General features: G+C 41.6%; 2 protein-coding genes across 3 annotated transcripts in view; one reads left to right on the forward strand and one right to left on the reverse strand.

Annotated features, from left to right (window-relative positions):
- ZFAND6 (zinc finger AN1-type containing 6) overlaps positions 1-12,588 on the reverse strand; it is a 52,394-nt gene extending 39,806 nt beyond the window's left edge. Inside the window, exon 1 of one of the 2 annotated variants that reach the window (XM_050967839.1) lies at positions 12,474-12,588. The gene's annotated coding sequence lies outside the window, so the exon portion shown is untranslated. Of the gene's footprint in view, positions 1-2,597; positions 2,672-12,473 lie in introns of those variants that run through there. The other variant, XM_050967840.1, reaches the window with a different exon arrangement.
- Positions 12,589-12,681: 93 nt separating this feature from the next.
- Positions 12,682-20,793, forward strand: part of MTHFS (methenyltetrahydrofolate synthetase) — a 78,735-nt gene continuing 70,623 nt past the window's right edge. Inside the window, exons 1-2 of the mRNA XM_050967837.1 lie at positions 12,682-12,777; positions 13,417-13,569. The gene's annotated coding sequence lies outside the window, so the exon portion shown is untranslated. The remainder of the gene's footprint in view (positions 12,778-13,416; positions 13,570-20,793) is intronic.

The following is a 20,793-nucleotide window of genomic DNA, read 5'->3' on the forward strand; positions in this document are numbered from 1 at the left end:
TTTTGCATGAATGGATGAAGAAAGCATGATCTAGCTCTAATTGTCAGTTAGGAGTTTAAACTTAAAGAGAATGTAAACTTCACCTTACATCAGATGTGCAAATTTCCATCTTGACATAAGTAGTACGTACATGAATCTCCAAACACAAAATATACACCCCTCTGTGTGTAGAAGACTTGTCTGTGTAAGATGATGTTTTACCAGTAAAAATTGTTGGAATAACTAGCAAATCTATGCAGATTGCTTAGCTACAATTCTGAATATAGGCAAGAATGCCTGTTGTATCTTGATACAGAAGTTCTCCAGCCATGCCAGCAAAGTGGTACATTTATCCTTTAGGGCCAATCAGAATTATATACATGAGGTGAAGACTCAGAAGTGACCTGTTCAAAAGTTTAATGCATCAGGAAAATTACTGGTCCCATCTTTACTAGCCAAGTAGATCATGTGCGAGAAAAATTAAAGAATGGTTGCCTCAGCCACTGACTGGTTTGAAATAAGTTAAACCAGAAAAGTCTGCTGAAAATGTCAGCTAAGTAAAAGAAGCATTCTGCATAATTAGTATTTAATATTACACAAATATGTATGATTTTGCTTGTGTACATTAAATATACATACATATAATACATGCTTAGTTTGCACAAGTATAAGCCTGTAGTTTTTTTTTTTCTTTTTTCTTTCATTTGAAACATGAACTCTGGTCACTCAATTAAGGCCTAACTTCAGCTGAAAGATGTTTGGGATACTTTGCACTTAAAGTCAACTTTTGTTGAAGTACTCCCTTTCTCCTGTAATTAAAGAGTAGCAATTTAAAAAAGAGGCATCTGGCCCAAGGGCAGTTAGAATGGCCAGTACAGCTACTGATGAGTATTAAAAATATTTCCATAGTTTGATGGTCACACATTTTGTAACAATACTTTCTAGTAGTAAAACACATTCCCAAAAAATTTCAGAAAGTGAATGAAATTATTCCATAATAAAATCAGAATATGTAATAAGTGTATGTAAGCCTATAAAATACTGAACCAAGTCTGAGATGCCACTGTAATAGGATGTTCTTAGACAAAAAATGAAACCAATTTATGATCCAATTTTTTTAAAAAGAAAATTAACTAATGGAAAATTGAAAATGTGTGAAGTGTACCATGTTGACCATGTTTAATTATCTTGTGAAATGCTTTGCACTGTCACCTGGAAGATCCTGGTTTGATTTTCATGTCTGTTCTTCTGTTCCCCAAACTTCCAGGTACTGCCGCATCTTTAGCTATTTGTAATGCATCCATCAACTTGGTATTTAAGGATTAATGTTAATCAATGTCAGAGAACATAACATAGTATTTCTTTGATCCCCGGGAGCAGGTGTGTACGAATACATCTGTGCATGCAGGCACATACAGACACTGTTTTGTGAAGGAAGGAGGGAGTAATTAGGGAAGGCTTTTTAAAAAAAAAAAAAAAGAAAAAGAAAAAAGAAAAAAGGTATGCCTTGCATTTGAACCAAATATCCAGACTTGGGCACTATCTGATCTCTCTGTCTAGGAATACAAAGGGATCACAGTAAAAACACTTTGCAATACTCAATAGAAACTCCTCTTCATAATACAAAATTTATAGCATAGTCCAAGCCTGAAGACCCTTGGGACACTGAGAAAAGGTATTACAAAAAGTCATCCCTAAATATGAAAGCAAAAGGGGAGGAGGGGGAATGGCATGGAAAATGAAGATAACCCTCTCCCTGCTCCCAAATAACAAGTAACCACCACACTATGCTCAAGTAATACATAAGATTTGGAGTGGTACTGTATTGATTAGTTTTGAAGGAAGCCCCATCTTCAGCTGGAAGGACCGTGGCTGCAACAAAGCGCAAGAGGAATGAATTTCCTCCCCTGGCCCCCTTTTGTTTTTGTTTTTTTTTTAAATTGGAGCTCTGATGGTCCTTAACACAACTACCCAGAATATCAAGAGAAAAGGGGGGTGGAGGGGACTTAGAAAACATTAAATCTAGCTTTTAAGCTTCTTTGCATACACTGTTCCAAATACACCAAAATCTATACAAAGTGCTCTTCTCCTTTTTATCTATAACACAAAAAATAAATAGTATCGATCTTAAATGACAAACATGGACATGACTTAAAACTAAAGCAGATGACTTTAAACAAATGTTATCATTGTATAATCTAGAAGCAACTGTCACATTCAGTTAATTCAAGTCTCATCAGAACCAGAGAAGTCAGAGTTAAAAATAAAAGCTCTTTTGCAGTTACACAACATTTTAGAAAACAGCAGCATGATCCTCAATTTTTTACAATTAACACAACCAGGTAAGCTACTGTTGTACAACTTGACTTTTTCAAATAAAAATACCAAACTTTAAACTAGCTATAAATGATAAAAGAAACTCAGTCAAGTTTGCATCTCTCAACAGCTTATTTCCTGCCCAAAGAGCCCTTTTGTTCTGCTTCCCCGCATACATTTTAATATTCTGCCAGCACTGGAAAACAAAACAATCAAAAAATTTGGCACACACGTAAGCATAAGTGCCTGAGAGGGTAAAATAAAGAAATACAACAAGATTAGAACAAACAAAAAAATCCTACCAAGAAAATCTGCACAATTTTCTGTTTGCTTCACCCCAGATTAACTTCACTGGAAGCTGTACTCCTGAGCAACCTAACCTGAACAGAAAGCCCCACCTTCTTCAGTTCTACTGGCTGAAATGGAAAAAACTCCACCCTGTCACTAAAACTTGTATCTGTGATTGGTAAGACTTAATATCCATTATTTAAAGAACTTTTCCTTGCTAGCATGTTCGGTTAATCTGGTTAACACACCCTGGACAAGCTGGTTTCTTAAAGAAACAGCATACAAGCCTTTAGTTGTGCCAACTTAAGGTACTTTATTACATTATTTTAACTAGCTGGATACCAATTAACATTACATAAAACTGAACAATACAAGCCTAGATTTTGCTACTCTGGATCTTGAACATAACACTCAAAACCATATGGATTCATAGGGTTTTATCTAGAAACATAAAGGTGATGTTAAAGAATACATACTTTTGTCAAATCTGATCAGTCTATTACTAAAGAACTAGATGTACTGTAAAACTTCATGAAGTGAAATGGAAAGAATTCTATCTATATAAAGCTTAACTGCTGCTTGCTTTTTAATACAGGATAAAATTTAATTCAAGCTCCAGGAATAAATTCACTATTTAAAAATCACATAATAAACTAACTGAAAAATTAAGTACACTATATGTAACTTTCAAGGTATGATTTAGTAGTCTAAACTTGAAAATATGAAGTCAGTCACTTGTTTCAACCTGCTTTCTTCTGCTAATTGAAGACATAACTCAGCAAAAGTGTTTTCCATAGTGTGAAAGCCAACATCTGGATCTTACCATGGTTGAGGTATGTTTCTGTGTCAGAGACAATGAGTGGTTTTTATTTTTTGCTGATTCGATCTTTGTTTATCTAACACTATTTTAAAGCTATTTTTTAAAAAAATGGATTTTAAGAATTAGATCTGATAATTAGCTTATGATTAAATATTCCATTTGGCTGATCTTTACACTTCATAACTGAATAATACAAAATGCTGTCAGTTTGCATTAACAAGATCATAAGTATCAGATACTTTTTTTTTTCCCCCCCAATGAACAGCTCCCTCCTCACCTGACAGAAAAGTCTACCTAACTGACAAACCTGACATTCAAGGGGAAAAAGTTGCACAGAATAAAGAAGCATCTTGCATCAGGTCTCACAAATGCACAGATCACTTCAGGAAGACCTCTCCCTGACTCAGCCCAGAAAATGCTGTAATCTGCAGACTGACAGATGAACAGGACACCTGTCCCCTTTTAGTGCCACCAAAGTTCAGTCAGTTAGTGTTGTATTACATGAAAGATTTTCCTGGGTTTAATATTTCATCCATTTTCAAACTCTACCCATGATGGTCCAAGCTGTGAATTATCTGCACATTTGTACTTTTGTCAGGTTTTGTTGGGGGTGCGGGGTAGGGAGCGGGTTGGTATTTTTTTCATTTATTTTTTTTTAATACAAGGGAAAAGTTAGAGGAAGAGACAGGAGGAGGAAACAAGGATCTCCAGGGAGAACAACCAATTCCCAGACCTCTGGTTCTCACACCTCTTTCCTCAAGACTCCATTGCAGCAGCTTTCCTTCTGAAATAATTAAGGTCTAGGCCTGTGTTTCCCAAACCTGTGACGCCGCTTGTGTAGGGAAAGCCCCTGGTGGGCCGCGTCGGTTTGTTTACCTGCCACGACTGCAGGTCTAGCCAATCACAGCTCCACTGGCCATGGTTCACTGCTCCAGGCCAATGGGGGCTTCTGGAAGCAGTGTGGGCCGAGGGACGTACTGGCCGCTGCTTCCAGTGGCCCCTATTGGCCTGGAGTGGCGAACCGTGATCGGCTGGACCTGCGGTCATGGCAAGTAACAAACCGGCCCGGCCTGCCAGAGGCTTTCCCTACACAAGCGACATCCCCAGTTTGGAAAACACTGGTCTAGGCTATACTGCAAAATGGATGCCAGTTTCAACAGTAACTGCACACCGCACCATAGTAACTCTAGCTCAGGAACCAATCCATGCAACAAACCTCGATGCCAACTCTGCCCACATATCTACACCAGCGACACCATCACAGGACCTAACCAGATCAGCCACACCATCACCAGTTCATTCACCTGCACATCCACCAATGTAATATATGCCATCATATGCCAGCAATGCCCCTCTGCTATGTACATCAGCCAAACTGGACAGTCGCTAGGAAAAGAATAAATGGACACAAATCAGATATTAGGAATGGCAAGATACAAAAACCTGTAGGAGAACATTTCAACCTCCCTGGCCACACTATAGCAGATATTAAGGTGGCCATCCTGCAGCAAAAAAACTTCAGGACCAGACTTCAAAGAGAAACTGCTGAACTTCAGTTCATCTGCAAATTTGACACCATCAGCTCAGGATTGAACAAAGACTGTGAATGGCTTGCCAATTACAAAACCAGTTTCTCCTCCCTTGGTTTTCACACCTCAACTGCTAGAACAGGGCCTCATCCTCCCTGATTGAACTACCTCATTATCTGTAGCTTGCCTGCATATATATACCTGCCCCTGGAAATTTCCACTACATGCATCTGACGAAGTGGGTATTCACCCATGAAAGCTCATGCTCCAAAACGTCCGTTAGTCTATAAGGTGCCACATGATTCTTTGCTAGTTTCAACAGTGTTGAGGGATAACTGTTTTATATAGGGTCTCCAAGATTGTATTTGTAGAGCAATGGGCCCTCTTCATCTACAATAGCAAAATAGTTTAGAAGTCCAAGATAACATAGTATTTTGCTGTGACTAAATTATTACTCACATTTGAGGGGGATATTTACAGCAAAATACTAGGCTGAATTTTAAAGTATGCACCACTTTCTAACAAAAGCTTTTTTTAAATTAAAAAAAGGAGGGGTTAACTTTAAGAAGGCTCTACAGCTGCACAATGTATTCTAGTGCCTAATATACTAACTGAAAAAGTCAATTCAGAGGCCTAATCCCAAGATGCTTTGGTAGGATTCTGTACTTTGAATGCACAGAACATTAAGAATAAAGTTAACTCAGATCCTCTTCATATAATTTCACAGCTGTATTGCAAAAGACAGCATTAAATCATAAAAGTGCCACGCAGTCTAAGCAATCGATGGCAAGAACATAGTTTAGGCAAATAAAGCAATATGAGTAAGACTTGTGAACGGTCACAATGATACCTAGGACAAACTCCTAACTTTCAGTTTGGCGTTCATGAAGTTGTAGGTCTGTGAGAACAATAGCTACAGTCACAAAATCTTATCATCAAAACCACCCTGCTCTGGAAAGGCAACATCTTCTGCCCTAAAAACAAGTTTTGTTGCTTACATATACAACCTCATTGTATTTACGTAGTACCTTTCTTCCTAAAGAATCCCAGAGTGCTTTAAAAGTCCATACCTATCCATAACCACAGAAATGCAGCCACCGTCAGATGATCTACAACATCCAAACAAATAGCACACTACATAGTAGTGAAAGGGGAGACAATTTTGTGCAAGGATACCCTATTTTTACTAAGTGGGCCAGGGAATAGTTTGCTGCTCTTGTGAAGTAAACAGACACCCACACCCACACCCACAAATCAGAGAAGTGGGGTAAGGATATAACTGGCTTGGATTCTTATTTATTACATATCAAAGTTCACGTTTGAATACAGCTGAATTTACGGGTTAGAAATCCAGGTTGAAATTTTGTTGCTCAAATCCCTGTCCAGCCTCAAAGAAAACCATAATCAGGACTGTTGAAAATGAGCATGAAGGACACTAATTTCATAGGGTTAATTTCTGCACACATCCTATATTTTTCTGGATCAGAGTCTGGAGAAATTCACTTTATTTCAAACTCAGGAAAGAAAGTTAAGCCTTTGCTGCTCTTGTAACATCCGCAGAGAGAGCAGAGTGAAACTGATGTGATCATCATAGTTGCAATCTGCTACTTAATTAGGGAAGCTCTGAGCATGAGCAACCTTGAAGACAAATTCAAATTTTAGCTGCTATTGTAACTTGCACTGGAGACAAGAGTAAGGAAAGAAGGTGCCTTAGTCTCACTTGATTATTTTAATTGTAGAAAACCCAGAAGTCTATTTCTGCTGCAATATTAAGATATATAAAAGATACAGCAAGTTAGTGAGACTAGATAGCTCAGGAAAAGAAGAACTGAGCCTGTTACATTTAAGTCTCCAGTTCAAACAGAACAGAATGAATGGCAGTGATCGAAAGCTTTCATCTGAAGGCTGTTCAGTGATCTATGTAAAAACGTCAGTCTCAGTCCAGGTCCCTATGGACATGTGTGAATCACAAAAACCTGCCAAAAATTGGTGCCATGTGTGAAGCAGTCTTAGGAAACACAACATTTACCTCTAGGTTTCTACAGGTTAATAAATGGCAACGCAACATAGGGAACTACAGCTTTCATGTGCTGTACCTGCACTGTGGAAAAAGGGCTTCAGCCTCCAGGACTGTCAATATGCCAGTACCATTATGGGTTTCATTCTTCGGTGTGTTTTTTTAAGAAATGCAGCTCTAACTTTTAGCCTGCTTTCCACCGTTATCTGCCTTTTAATTTTAAGTTATGGTACTAGTTATTTATCTTGCAAATTCTCTCTCACTCTGGGCAAATTTTAAAATTTATGAATATTTACACAAACAGTAATTATGCTTTTGAAGTTGCTATATACAAAAACTTTACTATTCTTAATAATTTTGAAAATAGTATACCTATTGATCACCAGATTAGCTCTGAATACTTTAAATTATTTTATAAAAATAGCCACTCTCTCAACAGATGACTGACATGTACACTAGTGCCATGACTACATGAACATACATATCATTGTTTCAAAAGTATATTCCAAAAACGCTATTCTGTTCACTTTCTTATACCATGGTGAGGGCATGGTATCTGGACATATCCTCAAAAGAGAGACTGATTTACATCACTGATGTATTCTATGTATACCAGCTCCTCCCTGAGTTAGTTGCATGAGATTGCATTTTGCAGATATGCTAGTAGGTTATGAGTAGCTGCGTGGAAAGATCAAAGAATGGAGATTTGCATTTTCAGCTGAAAGTTTTGAAGTTAGTGTTCATCCTTTGATCCTGTGGGTGTGAATTCCACCACCAAGAACAAACTCTCCCCTGTGCAGATGAGCTTCTCCTTAGTGATATACAATTCCATTATTCAAAAGGAGCAAAACTGTCAATGGCAGTCAAGCGCCTGGAGGGTTAAGCAGTATTTCACGTATTCTAGGGTAAAACCAGAGGATTAGGACCAAGACCTTGAATCTGACTATTTGTTCAACAGGAAGCCAGCAGAATGAGCGGTATACAGATGTGCTCTTGGTAACCTCACAATCTTTCTAGCAAAAAGTGACAAAGCCTTGTGGTACCTTATAGACTAGCAGACGTATTGGAGCACAAGCTTTCGTGGGCGAATACCCACTTCATCAGATGCATGAGAACTCTGTCGCTTTTTACAGATCCAGACTAACACAGCTACCCCTCTGAGTCTTTCTAGTGCTTTTCTGGATGCTTTCAATCCAAGACATATTGCACTGCTACAATCAAGTCTGGAAATAATAAAAGTGCAAGGCCTTAGATGCCTGGCTAGCCATAGAAGGTCAAATGTGTTTTTGTGACTGATGCTACAGGAAAGCACAACAAAAATATCCTGAAGGACCCTATACATTAGATACCTTAAAGTCTCCAATAGTCCAAAATTGTCAGCATGGCAGAAAGCACCTCACAGTGCTTCCTTCTGCCTAGGAGTAAAACAGGACAGAGTAGCTTCAGCCAGTTTTTCACCCAGATGCTAGGTGACAGAGATTTCGTGAAGATAAACAGTTGAAGCTGCAATTGTCAGAAAGATGTAGCCAATACTCAAGAAGTCTCAATCACTCCCAAGGATTATGATATTCAGTAAGACCAGGAAAGAGTAGTGACTATTATAGAACTATACAAGTGAAAGCTCTGGTGGTAGACATCATACATCATGCCTTTTGGCTTCAGCCCCTGTGGAAGGATCCAGACCATTCCCTTGACATCAGCCATCTCGCTCAGATGGGACAGGAGCATCCTACAGTATGGTTGAGCCTGCTGAATTCAATAGCCTAAGAACATGTGTATATCCATGTTAGCCCTTTTTGCTAAACTGAAATAAGCATGTCCAGTAAGCCTATATAGAACAAGCCAAAATTTGTTCAACACCTGATTCCAAAAGGCTACTCAAGATCCAGGTGCATATAACTTTATCCCAATTAGCTGCCAAGCATACTTATGGTTCTTTAAAGAGAAGTGATTAATATAGTTGCTACAAGAAAGCACACATTTTCACAGGAACAGGAGGTACCCTAATCAGTAACCATAGTAACTTCTCAGTAGCTTGTGTTAATATTTCTGTCATCTACTGATAACTTTAAAAAGAGAGTGACAAGTTATTTGTATGGGGTTTTGTGCAGACTGTTTGAGTTTAAGGTAGTCAGATGCTGAATTTATAACTACCGTAAGTTCTTATATTTTCAAACATACACCACTTGAGTTATAAGAGCAAAACAATATGACTAACTGGAAGCCAATTTCCATATGTATAATATGCCAAACTAATTGCTTATGAAAATAAAAAAATAAAAATAATACAAAGGGACCCAAAGACATAAATACATGCAGGAAATAGTTTCAGTTCTCTCTTTAAAAAATAAAGAAAAGAAAAGAAAATGAAAAGAAAAGTTGGAGAAAAAAATCACAACTATTCAGTAGTGAAGGAGACAACTGAAAAGAAGTCACATCAATAGTGATAGAGGGGTGGTAGTAAATATCAAATCAGATATAAGCTTGCAGTGATATATAGCAAAAAAACCAAAAACACTATACACACACCACACAATGACACTTTGGGAAGAACAAAAAGGCAGATCAGGGGTTCTCAAATTGTGGGTCGGGCCCCGAAAGTGGGTCACCACCCCATATTAATGGGGTAGCCAGGACTGGCTTAAGACTTACTGGGGTCCACAGCTGAAGCTGAATCCTGAGCTCCGCTGCCAGAGGCCAAAGCCTGAGGGCTTCAGCCCTGGGTGGTAGGGCTCAGGTTACAGGGCTCCTGCCTGAGGCGGAAGCCCTTGGATTTCAGCTTTGGGCCCCCTGCCAGGGGCAGTGGGCTCAGGCTTTGGCCCCACACGCCCCTCCACCCGGGGTGGCAGGCCTTGGGCAGGCTCAGGCTTCGTTCCCCCCCCCAGTAATTTTTGTTGTCAGAAGGGAGTCGCAATGCAATTAAGTTTGAGAATCCCTGGACTAGATAGAAGGGGACCATCCCCTTCTATATGACACATTGGAGACCGTTTCTAGTGCAAAGTACATTTCTATGTACCTCGGTACCAGAAAGATATCAATAGATAGAGAGAATTCAAAGAGCCGTGATAAAAGTTATCAAGGAGCCTGAAGAAAATGGTTAAAAAATTAAGGAAAAGTTTAGGACTAGATACATGTAACTCTGCTGATCATCTAAGGGAATGAGAGTATGATTAACCATCTAGAATTCAAAGAGTGTAAACACATCAAGAGAGGAATTATTTAAGGTGGAACCAGAGGCTATAACAAGGAATAATTGGATGAAATGAAGAGGACTGAATTTCAGTTTTAAAGGTCATGGCTATAAAGTTCGGGATATATACTACCCTCAATACACTAATGTTAATAGAAGTTTGACACAATAATTGAGAGTAAATTATATACCCTCAGCAGAATGAAAAAAAGCCCACCAGCCAAATTCTCTACCCACTCCCCCCAGGCCTTTTGGGCACAGATTTCAGTCACAGAACAAGTGCAGACACAGAGTGAGAGAAAGGACCTCAGTGCAACTATGTAAGACACATCTAAGTTCATAAAACCTGGGAAAAAGAGGTGCAGCCGCTTCTGCCACCACCGCTGCTGGTGAGTATCTGTCATTACATAAATACATTCGCTGCATGCTTCTGTAAAAACAGTTCAGTGAAATAATTAATGCTGACCTGTAGGAAGTCATTCTTTCAGAGTTAACAACCCACTGAGACAAAAGGAGATGTTCACACCACTCACGCCTAGCATTTCAGGCTTTTCAGAGACTGGAGAGCGAGCACTGCATCAAGGTTACATTGGGAAGGTTATTTTCACAAGTGTAAGGACTAGAAAAAACGTAATATTTTAAAATGAAATCCTAAGTCAATCATACACACTGGTTCGACTAGGAGCTTAGTACCACAATTTAGATTGTTCAGTAAGCAAAAATTCATCCACATGCTCCCAAAACAGCCAGGTGTTCTGGACTGAAGCCATCCTAGTATTAAATATTTATATCATAGTACTGCCCTAAGGCCCTAACCCCCAATGGAGCACTGGCTGCTGTATAAAAACACACAAGCATACAAACTCAATCCTTACCCTTACAACAGAAGCAGCAGTCTCTGTGTTTACATAACAGAAGAGCTGGTTGAAAAAACAATTTAGGACAATTCTCTCAAAAATGCATCTCGGATTGGTTAAACAAACTATTATGACCACCTCTTTATAGCACCTTTTGCTTGGAAAGATCCCATAACACTCTACAAAACAGAAGAATCCCATCACCTTTGAAAAAACAATGAGAAGTACTTGTGGCGCCTTAGACACTAACAAATTTATTTGGGCATAAGCTTTCATGGGCTAGAACCCAGTTCATCAGATACATGGAGTGGAAAATACAGTAGGAAGACAGACAGACAGACACACACACACACACGGGCTGCCTTACCAATTCTAATGAGACAATTCAATTATGTCCAAACAAATTTGTTAGTCTCTAAGGTGCCACAAGGACTCCTTGTTGTTTTTGCTGATACAGACTAACACAGCTACCACTTTGAAACCTATCACCTCTGAAATTCAGCCTCCCTACAGCAGAAGCCAAGATACCTGCAAACAAGTTGAGTAACAACAAGGGAAGGGGAATTGTCACTGAAGGACACTAGTAGAAATTCTACCCTTATAAAGTTGCCCTTGGGCTTTCATGCTATTAGTGTTGGGCGGGGGGGGGGGGGGGGAAGGGAGAGAAGAAACAACCCAAAAAAGGGAGAAACTACAATTAAATACAACACACTGTGTGGAACTCAATTTTGACTCCTTCAACCCTCTGTACCTGATGGGCTGAGTCCAACTCCCCTCTCTCCGTGCCCCACAAATTACAGGAAGTCCTAGAGGCTGAGCCACATAGCCAGATGCTCCTTCCTGGACGCTCACCTGACTCATCCACACAAACATCCAGGACTGGGATGGGGGCAACAGAACAGCAGCTTCCTTGAGTGAGACTCACTTCCCATGTTTGTGTGTGGGAGGGGTGCGCCCCACCTGCCCCGTATTCCCCATGGGGGCCCGTCCTTAGCCACCCCCTCGTCTCCCTTTACTCTTCCCGGGGGCCCCCTGCTGCGGGGCCCCCCTCACTCCGGGCCCCTCTGCGATCAACCCCCCCTCACTCCGACCCCCCCCCACCTGCGGTCAGCCCCCCCCTCACCTGCGGTCAGCCCCCCCCACTCCGAGCCCCCCCATCTACGGTCAGGGCCCCCCAACTCCGAGCCCCCACATCTGCGGTCAGGGCCCCCCCAACTCCGGGCCTCCCCCATCTGCGGTCAGGGCCCTCCCCACTCCGAGCCCCCACATCTGCGGTCAGGGCCCCCCAACTCCGGGCCCTCCCCACTCCGGGCCCCCACATCTGCGGTCAGGGCGCCCCCGGCCGGGGCCGCTGGTCCCCTTACGCTCCAGGCCACGGTGCGGAGGGGGGGGAGGGTGCCCCCATCACCACGCTGGGGGGGCTGCCCCTCCAAGACAGCCGCCTGGCGGGCCCCCGTAGCCTGGCACCCGCTCTTACCTGGCTCCAGGGCCCGCTGAAGCCCCCACTCCGCCCGGCCGCCGCCGCCGCTGGCCCCGCTCGCTCGCTCTTTACTAAACTTTTTTTTTCCTGTTTCGTTGCCCTGAGAGTGACGCGGGCGGGCGCTGATTGGCGGAGCCTGGAGTGTGGCACTGGCTCCTGCAACTAATTATTACAGGGGACGGCGGCGACGTGAACCACAGAGCTGGACAGAGAGGGATTTAAAGGGACAGCGCCCCAGCGCGCAGCAGCCCCCTGACCCAGCCGTGGGACGGGGGGCAGAGCAGAGGGGGTAGGGCAGTAGGTGAGGTAAGGGGAGAGCGTGGCAGAAGCTTAGGGGAGGCGAGCGGCAAGTGTGGGTGAGAAGAGGATGGGATAGGAGATGGGGAAGGAGAGCAGGGATGTGCAAAGGGTGGGGGGGGGTAGGGTTGATGGGTAGGAAGGAAGGAGAAAGGGGAGATGGAGGAGGAGGGTTAAGGAGGAGGAAGAAGGAAAGGGGCAAAGTGTCAAATAGGAAGCAGTTTTGTGGCAACTGTAACATGAATCATAATAACACAAGACAAAAATGTATTGATAGGTCAGGGAAATGTCCTCCCCCCCATCCCCATGTATTTAATGTTCAGTAACTCCTCAGCCAGGGCACCAGTGCTCCCTCCTCTATATATTTCTCTGCAGAGCTCTACCTCCAACAGTGACAATCTAAATGAGGAGAGTTAAAAACAAGCCATTCTATTTAAAGATGTGTCAGGGAACTTACATATTGCAGAACACGCCCTTTAAAAGCTACCTTGATCCAGAGTAAGGGATGGAACCACCTTCCACATAAATTAGGGGTGGCAGGTCTGTTTCTGTGGTTTGTGTCATTGTTTGTTACAAGTTTCCTGAGTAATATTTACTTAGGACCAGAGCTTCAAGACCTTTGTGTGGCTTCTTCCCATTCCAGGAATATTTCACAACTAAATCACTGACGCATGCAACCTTATATTCAAACAACTTTGCAGCTGAGCGCTCTGTGGAGAGAGAAGAGAATTCCTGTGGCATCCCCTTTGAAGTCAGTCTGATTAAAAGATTTTGCTCACTGAAACCAGCATGATCTGTAAGTATTTTTCCCTTTAATTATTTATTTATTTGACTGCTGCTCCAAAGATTTTACATAGTTTCATCTTTTCAGCTCTCCACTGTACCCACTTCTGCATAGGAAGATGTTTAGCGTTTACAAGAATGATTCTGGCTTACTAAACTGAGATAAATTTTACTGTGTAGCCTTTTTTATTGTTCTATGAACATTAAAAGTATATAGTCATGTCAGTCCGTTAATCAAATACATTCGTGGTCACTTGCTTTTAGTTTAGTTTAGCTACTTTATTTCCCCTATAAAAAGTCAGCTCCAGATTTTGAATATCTTGTAGTTCTGTGCAATATGTCACACCAGTTTTATTTTCCCATGGAGAGCTGAGACAATATACCACATCTTATTTTTATATAGCGATTTTTATATAGCGTCTTCAGTTCACAGTATCACATAACCACACAGAGAGTCAGCTGTAAATTAAAGCATAAAGGAAGGTTTTAAAATGAGATTTAAAGAGCATGAATGACTCAGTGGCTTGAAGGCAGATAGGAGAGGTGAGAATTCCAGATAGATGAAACAGCACAAGCAAAAACGCAACCTCAGCTGTGGAAAGTTGAGGGGAAGAGGTCAAGATTGGAGGTACACACAGGAGAATAGCTGGATGATGGGTCAGAGAAGTTAGGTAAAGTGAGCCCATGGGGAGTTTTTTTTTGCGGGGGAAAGAACAATTTTGAAGTAGATTAAGAAATGGAGAGGAAGCCAGGGAAGGTGATTATGGATAGGACATGTTTCCAGTTCTTGGAGGGAACGTTTAGCCAGGTTGCTGCATTTTAGAATTTCTGAGTTTAGATAATAGGAATTTGGGAACACTATGAAGAGAGGATTGCAACAGAACATAAATCAAGATTTCACAAGAGATAAAATCAAGGTACAGATGATCCAGTAATAGACTTACAGACAGAGGAGATTCAAAAAGTGAAAAAGGTTCTGCATGAAGATGATTTGTGATTTCTAGGTTTCTGGGCATGGTATCTGAAACCATGTCTACACTAGAAAGCTTTCTTGGTAAAATGTCTGCAGGTAAGCATCTGCCAAAATAGCTGTAGAGTGCATTCACATTTGTCGGCCTTTGCTAGTGCAGTGCTACCTCACAGTGCCAGGTTGTATTGGCAGAAGATATGTGGTATTGTGCATTGGCATCACAGAGTCCCCTGAACCACTGGCACACTACTTTGTGGGAAATTTTTGTGGTGTACTATGGGATACCAGCACAACTTAGGGAACTGGGGGAGTTTGAGTCAAGTTCCCACCATTTCTTCTGTTCCATCCCATAATCTTCTCTTTTTCATACCAGTTTTAAAATTCCCATGTTTCTCTCTGGTTCATCCCACAATCCACTCTCCTTCGTTCAGGTTTTCAATCTCTTCACCATCTCGCCATCAGAAATATGGATGCTGAACAGATTAGTGGAGCTCTTGTGTCTATTTCAGAGACAAGATGACTGATTCTTTTGTATTTGCAGAACCACCACAGTGACTGGTCATGCAGCAGGGAAAATGAGAATAGTGAGGAGGAGTAGATGATGAGGTAGCAGTGAATGAAACTGGACAGCCGCTGTAGGTATTCACTGAAACCTGGAATGATGCAGAACTTTCAGGGGTGGAAGGCCACATTCCTGTAGTTGTTTACCAAGTTTGTCCCCAACCATTCAGTGCATACACACCAAAATGAGAACTGTTCTGACAGTGAAGAAATGTGTGAGTTAAGGGCAGTAATACTGATAGCGGAGCCAGGAACACGAGACAAAGACTCATGGACTTTCCTCCTTGAAACATTCAGACTCAGGAAGTTATCATGTAGCTAGGAGCTGACAGAGCCAAGACAGGCAGCTAAATGGAAAATAGAGAGAGAATAGAAGATGTGCAGTTGTGCGTCATCTTCATAGATAGTGCCTGCATTTGAAGCTAGTAGTGAATTGTCCCCAAGGGAGAAGTTATATGGAGAAGAGGCCCAAGGAAAGCGTCTTACAGTAACGGAGGAGATAGAGGCTAGGTGTAAATCTTGGTCCACTACAAATGAGAAAGGTGTGATTAAAGAAGGAAGATTGAAAGCAAGAGAGGAAACCCCAGTTTTCTCACTGGAGGAACTAAAGGAAGATAGCACCATCAGTAGTATAAAAAACTGCCCTGAAGTCAAGTAGGATGAGAAAAGAGAGGGATCTGTGATCAGGGGAAAGAATAAATTGTTAAACACTGGGAGAAGGGCCTTCTGCTCTCAATACTGAGAAAGGGTCTCAAAGGCTCAACAGAAACAGCTGGTGGAAAGAGAAATCTATTTGCTCTAAAACGTTGCTGAGGAGGAGCAAGAGACTGAAGATGAGATGGGAAATTATCAAGTGAGTAGTTTTTTATTGTTTTATTATTTTTCCCAAGAATGAGGTAAAGTAGCAAGTTTGATTTTCAAAAGGAAGAGCGTAGCATGCTCCTCCATGAGCTCTGTGGAGAAAGCAAAAGCAGGAGAACTGCTGAGGACCCGTGATAGGATTTAGTCACAGTCTGGATTTTAGAACAAGCTGTGAGGGAACCAATACCATTAGTGAATTAGGACTAGGAGTCATGATCCTGTGTGACACTAAGCGCCTGCTGCCGGGTGATGAGTGGCCTTGTCTCCCATTAATTTCAATGGAAATAAAAAGCCCTAACACTTGGCAGGAGTTTAGAACCTAGTAGGATCTGGCCCTAATGGGCCAACTGTTCCTTATTTTCCAGAGTTGAGCTGGTTACAGAAACAATAACCCATTGGCATGGTTAAACATGATTTGCTCTTGCAGTATTAACATGCATTGACTGAAATCCCAAACTTCTGAAGAGCTGTAACGCTATTAAGGAACACAGTTAAAATACAGTGCTGTCGCATCTATCCTGCAAGACACAACTGTATTTCAGCATTGTCAGAAGACTACGATATTGTAACTTTCCTGAACATGGGAGGAGTTAACGTGTAGATGAGACGTTACACTGCACACTTTAACTGATTTTACAACTAGGTTGTGATACAATTGATTCCCCTTGTTTTTTGTGTCTACTCACAGAATATTAATCCATGATTCCTAACTGTGTGGATGGACCATATTTTGAACCTGTTCATTATCTGGGCTGTAACACAATTAGGCTGCAACTGGGTTGCAACATGTTTCTTCTGATCAGCATACAGAACCATACAACTATGACTGTGTACAATAGTTAGGGTAACCAGTTCTTTTACTTTCCAACTCTGCATGAGAAGCTATCCCAAAATGGATTGCTCTATACCATTAATATCTAAAATCCTGTGCCCTCTGACACAAGTAGCTGGGGCATTATGGGATACTTGCACAAATTTTCCCAGGAGGCACTAACACAGTGGGCCATATGGTAGCCTTGGACTGGCCAACAAAATTGGCACAAAAATATATCAGGATAAATGATGCTATGTGGACACATAGATGCATGTGAGATGAGCATGTTGGAGTCTCGTTGCTTAAACATGGTCTTTTCTATAGGGTAGATGGAGCCTTTACTAGATTTCCTTCCCTCTTCCTCTGATGTAATTCTTTTCCTGGGCATCATCAGCTGGTAGCTTTCTGTCTAGATTCCCTGAATCACTGCTGTATGACGTTCTTGTCACGCTCTTCTGTCCTTGTCATTCACTCGTTCCAGCTGAGTGATCTTTCTGTTTTGCTTTTCTGTTACACTCATTTGCAGTCTCAGCCTGTTGCATGCTATCATCTTCCTAGTTTGCCTCTTTCATTTCTGCTCTTTTCTTTTCTCCAAACAGTTTTAATTTTAAAACTATTATTAACCAGAAAGAGAGACTTTTATGTCAAATGAATATAAAGCATTGATTGTTTTCCTGAAAATGCAAGCATGCTTGTGTGTTTAGCATATGTCATATATAGACAATCAGCTCCTTACTAAATCTGGTAAGCATAAAGCGGTCTCTGGACCTGCCTCATGTAGCCATATAATGCTACCATGAAATGGAGTAATCATCTACCATACATAACATTGTGTATTCCAGTGTTTTCTCAACCTTTTTGATACCGGGGACCAATTTGCTGCCTTCCTAAACTGTATCAGAGAGATCTCAGGGACCAGTGCCAGTCCACAGATGGGTCGTTGAGAAACACTGGTCTATTCAATACTGCTATCAGAATATGCAGTCATGTCATTGTCTATTCAGTGCTTGCCATCTCTACTTGGTGTATACAACAGGTTGGACAGGCTCTGAGATTGCAGCTCAGCAGGACACAAGAGCAATAGGGACAGTTGGAGCTTGGTTCACATGAGGGTAGTTATTGTTGCACATAATTTCACTTTAGTAGTCATGACATTTTGCCTCAAGTTTGTTAACAAAAAGGGTCAACCCACTAAGGGTGGGCCTCAATGGAAATTCCTACTCACTTATCTAGGTACTTATCTGGCCCCTGTTGTGGTAATATCTGAGCATCTCACAATCACCAATGTATTTATCCTCCCTCAACCCTGTGAGTCAGGGCACTGCTATTATGCCCATTTTACAGATGGGTAAATGAAGCACAAAGTCTCTACATGACTTGCCCAAGGGCACACAGGAAATCTGTGTCCCTCATTTGTTCTGTGACTGTCCCTCTAACCTTGTTGTTTCAAAAAAACTATTTGTCAATGACAGAAGAGTCTGCTGCAGCTACAGAGGGAATATCTTGTGTCAGAATCTCCAGCTTCATGATGAAACTGGGTCATTAGGCAGGCGAAAACATCTCTCTGATTGCTCACAAGGTAAACTATTTGTTCTTCAAAAATCTCCAGGCGGTTATCTACTTTTTGTGAATTATACTGCCTGAATTCCTCCCCATGAGAAAATATTGAGGGCTGAAATTACTTGAAATGTACAACAATTAATAAAAAGTTTTACAGCAAAATAGATTTGATCAGTGTCTCCATAAGCAATCCAATTAATCTTCACTATGAACAATTTATCAGGTTTTGCGGGGGGGGCGGGGGAAGAATGGGGGGGTAAAGTGAATTATTAGAGAAAAATCATAAAACAGAACATATCTATGGGTCCATGGATATTTATAATGCTTCTGAGACCTTCTGAGTGCTCATTAGCAAGTCTGGAGGTAAGCCTTTTAACATACCCAGATGATGGTATATTTTTTCCCATCAATTGCCATCTATTCTGCCATATCCCTTCTGTTTTGGGTTTTCTTATACATACCTTAAGTGTATAGTGGATCTGACAGAGGGGAATGCTGCCCTGATTGTCTGGCTCGGAAAAGAAATACATGGATTTTGAAAATTAATACCAATATGTGGATGTGAATAGCACTTTTCATCCAACGATCTCAAAGGCTTACACCATTCATTACCTCTACCACCAACACAGACCTGTGTGCTATAGCCACAATGCAAGAGGCACAGAATCTGGCCCTATTGCCCCTGTTGGCGGTTCCCTAAGGGAACTGCTGGTGGATAATAGATCCTACAGCACCCTCCCTGCAGTCTCCGGTGCAGAAGGCGGAGGGTGGGGAAAGCAGAGGGAGGACAGGGATGAGGATGGCTTATTCCCTGCTGGAGGTCAGTCACTTGGGGACCATTGCCAGCTGGTGAAAACAGCCACCAGGCTACTCTAACCTGTGCTAGGGCCATGGCTGGGCAGAGAATCAGAGAACTATAAGTGGCTCCCTGAGCACCCTCGTACCCATCCTGTCTCTGCTACACCTTGTGGAAATTTGGTACAACAGAGAATCAGGCCCTGCATGGGGGTTAGCTACATCCTAATGCAACACAGAGTTAACTGCCTAACTCTCCTATATGCCTTTGAAAATCTCACCCTATATGCAAAAATATAATAATATATATCACAACACTTACCAGTCTTACACCACAATACATGCCAAGCTGATCGTCATAAGTAACCGTTGAGGAAGGCTATGGAAGAGGATCACTGAAGACTGTAGGATAGAAGATAGGCTTCTCCGTAACATCCCACTCAATGAAATGTTTTAACTCCACCACTAAATAGCACAGCTAGCGATTCATAAGGTGTGTCAGTCATCTTAGAACGCTAGACCTTTTTGGCTCCTCCTTCCTTCCCCTCTTTTCCTCCCCCTCTTCATCGTTCCTCCCTCTCCACTTTTCACATTCCTCTCCTTTCTTCTGCTGCCCTATGAACTACTCACTGTTGAGCAGCGGGATTGTGACATAACTGATAAGCAATCGGACTATGACATCAGAGAGACAAGTCAATCCTCTCTCCCAGCTTGCCTCTACCCTACCTCTTTTCATCTTCTCCTCTACTCAAGAGTATGACCAGGATTTGACATTAGCAATAAGCCACATCTCCCTTACTTCTCTCCTATTGTTTCTTCTGCTTCATTCTCCTTCAGTTATTTGCATTTGGCAGTTCTATTTGTTGAAATGTGTGCTGTATAAACAGGGATATGAACATAAACAAAATGGTAACACAACCCACATGTGTTAAACAGCATATGTTGTTTCCTGATTTGCTCTATCAGAAGTCATTTTGCAAGTGCATATTTGTGCCTCTGCAGTTTGCACTGACCATTTTCCCCCTCTTTCTTTCCTTTTTTCTTTATTTATTAGGTTTATCTTTACTAATATAGGGTCACATCTTTATCCCTTCATTTAAAAATCTTTGGAGACTGTGGATGAATAATTATGTCCTCCCAATCTTTCATTTGGCTGGCAATCTTCAACAGGAATGTACTGTTCTAGGGCTTTTTTGATTTGCATAGTCGGAGCCCTTTGATCTAAGCCTGGGCACATTTTATGGGCTTACTAAAGTTTCCCTGCTTTGGGAAACTGCCAATTAGTAGAGTGACAATTGTAAGTGGCAAATTTTATAGCATGAGAATAGTTATCAGGCACATAGTTCATGCACACACCTTCACACGGTGGTTGTCATTTTCTTAACCAATGGTCACTTCAATTTTTCTGGAAGTTACATCTTTTTACTACTAGGGGTCAGTGTACCTTAAATGAAGAGCTCATAGATTCCAGAGTATCTATCCCATTCAGTCAGAAGGAACTTTGGGATATCTAAGTACATCAAGTTTTTTGGAAATATTACAACCCTAATATTATTTAATAAAATATGCTTTGCAGTATACATTACTCTCCTCTATAATACTTTCCTCTCAGAACCAGGGCCGGCTCCAAGCACCAGCGAAGGAAGAGGTGCCTGGGGTGGCCAATAGAAAGGAGC

The sequence above is a fragment of the Gopherus flavomarginatus genome, chromosome 9 (assembly GCF_025201925.1).
Source record: "Gopherus flavomarginatus isolate rGopFla2 chromosome 9, rGopFla2.mat.asm, whole genome shotgun sequence".
NCBI classification, from domain to species: domain Eukaryota; kingdom Metazoa; phylum Chordata; order Testudines; family Testudinidae; genus Gopherus; species Gopherus flavomarginatus.